Source organism: Belonocnema kinseyi, chromosome 3 (assembly GCF_010883055.1).
Source record: "Belonocnema kinseyi isolate 2016_QV_RU_SX_M_011 chromosome 3, B_treatae_v1, whole genome shotgun sequence".
NCBI lineage: Eukaryota > Metazoa > Arthropoda > Insecta > Hymenoptera > Cynipidae > Belonocnema > Belonocnema kinseyi.
In genome coordinates this window covers 48,213,414-48,222,261 of record NC_046659.1, presented here as the reverse complement: position 1 = coordinate 48,222,261, position 8,848 = coordinate 48,213,414, and the positions used below count along the sequence as shown (strand labels likewise).

At 34.2% G+C, this 8,848-nt stretch overlaps 1 protein-coding gene across 1 annotated transcript in view; it reads right to left on the bottom strand.

The window, feature by feature from the left end:
• Window positions 1-8,848, bottom strand: part of LOC117169811 (leucine-rich repeat extensin-like protein 3) — a 12,314-nt gene that overhangs the window by 1,166 nt on the left and 2,300 nt on the right. The window lies entirely within an intron of this gene.

The window sequence follows — 8,848 nt, the reverse complement described above, 5'->3', positions numbered from 1 at the left end:
TATCGCACTTTTCGCAGCAACGTCTGCGAAACCATGCTGAATTACTCCGTAAAAGGGGCTATGTAAGCGGAACGCCTACTCTACCACAGCTAGAACAAGTCGACAACAAAGAAAGAGAGGCGACACTAAGACCAACCGCGGGCAGGCATCCAATAGATAAAAAGCGATGCTTTACGACCCGGAGAAACATCAACACCAAGGTTTCTTTCAAGCCTAAAGATCTGGCTGAAATGGATGACGAGCTTCGTGAACATTTTTCCGGTGAATCCGACCTCTGGGCTATCAATTATTGTGTGTATAATGCAGCGAGAGCTTTGTCCGATGCGAACCGTAAAAAAAGCCAACGGCTGATCATAAGACCAAAAGACGAATGCATCAACTTGCCGTAAAGATAGGCTGGGCAAGACAGTACGCGTCCCGCATTCAATGTGTGATTGACTATATCACATCTGGCAGGAATTTTACCGCCAAGGTTCGAAAGTTCGCGCGCGAACTCCGGACCCGTTATCACACACTTACCAAGTCAAAGCTGCTGACCATCAGGCAGCATATTGTTAAGAGAATACGGATACTATCTGACGCTAAGAGAAGTCTAGAGCTGAGGGAAAGGTGGGTCAGAGAAAATCAACAGTTTTTCTCTGACCCATCTCGACTCTTCCAAGACCCTCCAGTTACTGTCGAACACCCACCCAAACCAGAGGAGGTCGAAGTACTTTGGAGAGAAGTCTACGAAGTTTAGCATAGACTTGACGAAGACTCAGAAAATATAAATAGCTTCAAGGAGGTACGTGTTGCCCTCATAACACCTGATAAAGAATGCCGACCCATCACTACCGAGGAGGTGAAAACAGTATTAAGAGGGATGAAGAACTATTCCGCACCGGGACCAGATTGTATCAAAACCTTCTGGTGGAAGAAATTTTCTTCAACCCATCAGCATTTGGCCCGTATTTTCACCTTATTTTTGAAGTCGAAAGAGCCGATTCCAGAGTGGTTGGTGGAAGGGCGCACAATACTCCTGCCGAAAATAGGCAACTTACCTGACCCGAAGAATTGAAGGCCAATAACTTGTCTGAACACGCTTTATAGGATATTCACAGCTATCCTAAATGATAGGATTGTTCGGGCAATTGAACCTCTGTGGCAAGAAATGTATGAACAACGAGGCTCAGCGAAAGGCGTAGCTGGATGTCGGGAGAACCTGCTCATCAATAGATGTGTCTGCAAAGATGCAGCATTCTACCAGCGTGACCTATCGATGGCCTGGATTGATTATCGGAAAGCTTTCGATTTTACATACCATAGACTTATCATCTGTCTTCTGGAAATCTTAAAGGTTCATCCGCAAATAGTTGGGTGCATAGAGAAATTGATGCCGCTTTGGAAAACCAGATTTACTATCTCATCTGGAAAAAATCGTGTGACAGCTAACAAGGTCACCTTTCAGAGAGGTGTCTTTTAGGGCGACACTATGAGCCCACTCCTCTTTTGCCTTACATTATTGCCACTATCTTTAGCAATTCGCTATTCCGACGGGTACTTAAGCGGCAAACCTGCAGATCGAAAGTACAATGTCAGTCATGTATTTTACATGGACGATCTTAAGATCTATGCTGAGAGCAACTACATCTAGCTCTAGGGATTCTCGAACTATATACTAAGAAAATTGATAGAAGCGCTATACGACACCATTGCTCTGGAGAGACTTATACATACCTGGGCCTTCCACAGAGCCGCATTCAGGATGTGACATCTATAAAGGATACTCTCCGAAACAGATACAAACGTCTTATCCGAAAGATTTGGTCTTCCGAACTGTCGGCGAGGAACAAAGTATCTGCAACGACCATGCTTGCCGTCCCGGTAGTACTCTATTCATTTGGAGTAGTTTCGTGTACGAAGAACGAGCTTAGATCCCTTAATATCGGGACAGGAAAGGTTATGCACATGAACAAAAGCATGCGTCTTAAGTCTTCCGTTCCGCGACTGTACATCTCACGCTGTTAAGGTGGTCGCGGAATATTGAGTCTTGAATGTCTTGACAACAGGATTATTCTGGATACAGCACACAGAGTTGCAAATGGAAGAGACCCTCTTCTTAAAAAGGTCAGGAATCATGAAGAAGTGGGCAAAGGAGCGTTTTCCTACAAAGCAGCGGAGGAGGCTGCTGAAACACTCGGACTTGACTTCAGTATTAGGGGTGAGCAAAATGCATCAAATCTTATCTATCTCGAGTACTCACTCCTGAAAGCCTGGATTAAGAAAGCACAAGAGAAAAACTTTCGTGAACAGCTCCTCGATAGAAGGATGCTCGGTGTCTTCCACAGAAATGTGAAGGATCAGTCAATGTCTTGTGATCTAACGTTTTCTTTCCTTAAATCGCCCGGATTGACGTCTGGTACGGAGGTTTTCATTTTTGCATGCCAAGACGTTGTCATTTCCACGTTAACATACCGTCGCCACAATTTGAGCCAAGACATTCCCGATGATAGCTGCAGGGCGTACCATGCACACCCAGAGCATTTAGCTCAATAACTATCTAGTTGTCCAACTCAGGCGGGAACGACCTACATTCAAAGACACAATGCGGCACTAAGAGTGCTTTATTAACATCTCAGTCACTCTTACGGCATTAACCTTAATATCGCTCCTTTTAAATGCTCCTGGGGAAATCAAGTCAATTGTCGAGAATGGGAAGTGCCGCATATACTGGAGCTTCATATTCTCGACAATTGTTTCGGTTACTCACTCGAGGCCTGGCATGGTTTTTCTTGACTTCGAGAAGCGAGCCATGTTCGTTATCGAATTTTCGGCCCCAGCTGACAAAAACATCATAACCAAGGAGAATGAAAAGAAAGAGAGGTATCGAGACCTTATAAGAGAGTTGCAACGATTGTACCCGGAATATTCTGTTAAACTAATCATCCTTTTCATCGGCGCTCTTGGAGGTGCCAAGCTTTCACTTGCTAATGGCCTAAAAACATCCCTGCGTGTCAACAATATGCTAAAACATTTGTAGGAAACATGCAGAAGGTGGTAGTCCTTGGGTCGCTCCGTGTTCTTAGGGTGCACGAGGCTTTTGCTGGATCGTCGTATTAATTCCTGTACGGACTGTAACCACCTATCTCACGGTCGTTAGTGTGTGTGTGTGTGTGTGTATATATCGTCGCCCACTAATCGACGCTGAATAGACAGCTGTATACCTGAACTTGCAGGCGTTCGTCTATTCAACGGATAACGGCAGACAACAAGCGGGCATTCAGCTATCCGACTAAACTCTGTTCCTTGAGAGAAGATCCTCTAGGCGCGCATATGGCTTGGCGTTTTTGGATGGAGAAGTGTCCTTACCCGTTTTTTCATACGTAGTTTATTAAGTTCTCTTTGCATTTGTCCCTTGGTCTTAATTTAATATTTATTGCTTTCTCTGAGTTTCTTTCTAAAATAGTTTGAATGACGTTTGCGAGATGTTAGCTATAAAAGAAAAGGACCTCACCGCGCGTGAGACTCGAGTTACAGGTGTCTACGATAGCCACTTGAGTTTTTGACTGAGTAGCTCTTTTTTATAATTAAAAGTTTAAAAATTAATAATTCTGCAATCCCCGACTTAGAAGTAATATATTCAGAATGTTCGAATTATTCTGATTCCAACTATATGTAATTGTCTATTAAGTTTGAAAATTGGGGAAGTAAGCAATATCAAATTTAATATTAAGCTAAAGTTTCTCCAATTAAGCATCTTCAAATTTTCAACTTTCCAAGGTAAGCAATGAATCATTGGAAACTGAAAAATTCGTAGATGCGGATTATGCTATTTTCAAATTGCTAATTACAAAGTTTAAATTCTGTACCTTTCCTTACTTTGACCTGCTTTGGACCAAAGGCCCCTGCTGGGGTAACCTTATCCACACTGAGTTCGGTAAGCAAACATACATATAAAACATATAAGACATATAAGACATATAAAACATAAAGCCAGTGCCGTAAATCAATCAAAGAAAATTGTTTCTGATGAATTTGAAGAGGTTCACTCAGATTGGCTGAAATATCTCAACAAGTCCGTTCTTCTTGACAAATTGAATAATGGGCTGCGTAAAGAAAACTAAAATTGGTCGTTCTAGAGTATCTTCTCTCAGGGAGCAGAGTATAGAGCGTTTCAGCCGTTTCGTATTTGTATTCGATTATTAAAATAGGTAAGGAAAAGCACAAAAAAATATTGTGTCTTTTTTCAGTGCTTTTTTATTCAAGATAATTACAAATAGAATGACATTTTTTAGAAACATCACAGAAAGATGCAGATAGTTTATTGTTTAAATTATCTATTAAACCAAAAAGTGTAAACAGCCTCCGGACTTTCGAAATGATAAAATTTGATTATAAGAATCATTTGGAATTAAACAATTATAAACTAAAGCTTCCTAGAATTTGGTAATATTATACTTTTTTCAGGACTACTTGGGAAAAGCTATTTAAATTTTCTCGGTGAAATTGAGAAATTCAACTTCAAACGTTTAAAACTCTAGCACAATCATTTAAAGCTTATTAATATTAATGTTAATATTAATATCTGTTGAGATGATATTATTATATTTATAATATCATATATAATTAATTATATATTATATAAATTCTTTTTATAATGTACTCTCATTATACTTCCTTTTTCAAATTTCCATGTCCTAACTCAAAATTTTAATTATTCTGTAGAATTCCTTCTCCCATATCTGAATTATATTTTTTTTCAAAAAATCTCGGACCCAATTCATGAATACATACAATTGCTTTGAAAACTTTTAAATATGAAAATGATTTTTTTGAGGTGGGAATATTTTGAATTTTAAACTTTTAAAACTGAAGCTTGACAAATTTTTAATTTAGAAACATTTCATTTAAACGCTCAATAATTCATACGTATAAAACACAAACTTTTAACACCTTTAAATTTTACAATGTTTTAAATTAAATAACTTTAAAATACGAAATTACCATTTTTAAATTTTTATGACTTTAACATTTTAGAGACTTTTAGTTAAAAAGTAGAAATTACACTATTATTTTTAAGGTTCAAAATGATAATACTTCAAGAAACATTCAGTTCGTAACATTCAAAATTGAACGATTAACCCAATTATTTAACTAAATACTTTTAAAAATAAAAGTTACATTGTTTTTATTTTAAGTTGTTCCAGATTAATATTTTTGCATTGTTATTTAGAGATAAAAATTTGAGCTTTCCAATTGAAAATGTTAGAAATTAACTTACTATAAAAATAATTGAATTTTCAACTAAAAAAAGATAGAATAACAAATTTCCAACAAAATAATTCCATTTTCAACTAAAATGATAAATCTTCAACAAAAAAAGTTTGAATTTTTAATTAAAAACTGTTGAACTCATCCAAAAAGATATAAATTTTACACAAGAGTTGACTTTTCAGTCAATAAGGATTTTTTTTTAATTCTTTAATTTCAAAGCCAAAAAGATGATTTCTTTACCAAACAGTGTAAACTTATTTTTAAGCGGAATGGTTCAAAGACTTCTGCTTAAAAACCCAAAAGTTTACTTTTCAATAAAATGAATTAATTTTCTATCAAATAATTGTTGTTTTAACTAATTCAATTTACAGAATAAAGTTTTAACCAAAAATGGAGTAGTACAATTTCCAGATAAAAACTGTGCTAAAAAATTCAATTAAACAAGAAAAAATACGAATTTTCAAGAAAATTGTTAAATTTTCAAGGGAAAAGGTCAATTTTTGACCAAGAAGAAAAAAAAACGATTTTCCAAATTAACCAATATACACGATTAATTTTTAATCAATCATATAATAGTTACATTTTCAGATAAAGATAAATAATTTTTAAAAGAAAAAATTAATTTTAAACAAAGTTGTTAAATTTTCAACCAATGAGATGAATCTTCGACCAAGAAAATTGATGATCTAAAAAAAAAGACAAATCTTAAACAAAATACATGACTTTTCAAAGAAATTATTTAACTTTAAAGTCAAAAAGACGAATTCTCTACAAAAAGTTGAATTTTTTAAGCAAAAAATATGAGTTTTCAATCAAAGAGTTAAACTTTCAACCAAATAGTTAAATTTTCAACCATAATTAAAAAACCTTGTTAAAAAAACGTCTTTTTTACAAATTATTTCAACTCTTAGTGAAATAATCGACTTTTAAACTCGAGAAGATGTATAGTTGATATTGTAACCAAATAATTGCATTTTTGACCAAAAATGATACATTTTCAACCAAAAAGATTAAATTACTACTAAACAAGGTCAATTTTAAAAACAAAAAGAGTATTTTCACTCAAAAATTATGATTTTAATTTTTAACAATATAGTTGCATTTACAACAGAACGACTTTACAACCAAAAAATATTTATAGTTGATAATTCAACCGAAGAATGTAATTTTTAATCAAAAAGTATAAATTTTCCATAGAACAATTTAATTTCTACAAAGAAAGACGAATTTTTAACAAAACACATGATTTCTTAACCAAAAATGGTATTGATTAATTGTCAGTTTTAAAAACGTATTTTCAACGAAAGAGATGAACCTTCAAATAAAAAAATAAAAATTTTTTAAAAAGTAGTTAAACTTTTGATAGAAAAGAGGACTTTTTTGTACAAAATAGTTACATTTTGAACAAAATAATTAATTTTTCAATCAAATAATTGAGCTTTTATCCAAACGAGATGAATTCCAAAATCGCCAATTTCTTTCAAATGCGGATCAAGATATAAATAAGACTATTACAATATAACATAATTATAATATTATCATTAATAATATATGTGTATATTTATATACATATAATAGCATTAATATTTATATAATTTATATTTTATACTTGAAATAACATAACCTCAAAATATACGTATATAAAGAGGCGCGCGAAGTATTCAAATCATGAGAATCGCCAGCCCATCATCGAATTCTGGAAATATTAAAATCCCAATCTCTTGATTTTATTTCAAAGCCGATAGAGATATAAATAGAACCGCCAAAGTGTTCCGATCCGCAATCGTGCACCTTCGAGTTTTCAAATTCAAAAGAGGAGAAATGGGTTGCGCACGCAACCCAGTTATTTATATCGTCTCCTACTATATTCACACGGACGTAGCCCTGTCATAGAATTGTACCACATCTCGTTTCAGATCTGGGATCACTGAGTGGGCCACGACATATGTGTGTGCGTGTGTGTGTGTGTCTGTGATTCCATCTGTCATATTATGAAATTCGTGTATTAATGAAATATGCAATTATAAAATAGAAAGTTCACCAAAGCCAAGTTGAGTACGTTTGCACAATATGTTATGATTCATTGCACGTTTCATTTTTAAACATAAAATTACATGTGTAATCAACATGAAGACGACAAATATCGTAACGAATTAAATAACACTACCCAGCCAACACAAACTCACGTGATACTGGAGGGATATCTTGCAGCGGGCACTCCTACCTGTTTCCTGCAAGTTTTTTGTAAGCTTTTTTTTGCGAGTCTTAAACTAAATAATGATTGAAACTATTTTTCGATCAACTTCTTTGCGAGATTTTGTATGCCACAGATTATAAATCTAAATACAACATTTAAAGATAATTAATTTGATGATTTTTTATATTTATCTCATAAAGAAAACATTTGGGCATTGCAAATAGAATTTAATTGATAATAATTTTTATTCTTTTTAATACTGAGCAGTGTTAAAAAATCAACCACATTTTCTTACATAGACATTTATTTACTCCTGGGTGTTATAAATAAACAAAATCCTGAAATTTAAAACTGAATTGAAAACAAATGAAGCATAAACAATCGCATAATCACAAACGTCATGTTACTTCCTTATTTACTGGTTTAATTGTAACTTTATTTTTTAACTGACTTCTGTTATTCTTTCACGTGTATCTTATTTCTATTTATCAGATTTAATAGTAATTAAAAAATTTCATTTTTGCCTTATTTGTTTAATTTAATGAGCCATATTTTAATTGTAAGTTTTCAAAATTTATGTTAAATGTGGATAGATTTTCGGATATATATATATGTGTGTGTGTGTATATATATACATATGTGTGTGTGTCACACAACAGACTGCCTAGACCCTCCGCGAATTGACTAAGCGGTGTCAGGCAAAGTCCTCAAAACGGTCATAGTGTAATCTAGTTCCCAACATAGTCGTGGTAGTTTGGCAGATTTTCGAAAAAAAGTTCTTGATCTAATGCTGGAAGTATTTTAAAAGTAAATTTTTATCTTGTGTAGTGGTGTCATAGTGTTGTTTTTATCGCTTTGGAATAATATTTATAAATCGACAATGTTTTTGAAAATTCTTAACGATGGATGACGTAGCGGAAAATCAAGCGATGAAAATCAAATTCAAAGTCAAATTTAGTGCCCTCAAAATTGCGGAGAACTCGTCGCGTATTTCAAATTTAGAAAGATATTACGTTAAATATGATACGTGTCGAGTTTATGTTCTATTTTTTTAGAAAAAAACTTACGTTGAATAAATAATTACATTGAAATAAAAATTGATGAATGTAATTAACACGTTTTCTTACAAATTGAATGCTGATCATTTCTAAAAAAAGAAACTTTCAAATCCGTTCAGGATTGCGACCTATAGACTATTTTGAATTGTAAATTCTCTAGTCAGCCTACTGTGGAGCGGGGAAAGTCAACCCCAGAGGTTTTTTTTACTTCAGACTTTGTCTGAGCTTGATGGGCACTTCGCGATTTGACTAAGCAGAATCCGAAGTGAAAGTGCTACTTCGGACTTTGCCTGACACCGCTCAGTCAATTCGCAGAGGGACTAGGTAGACTGCGGTGTGA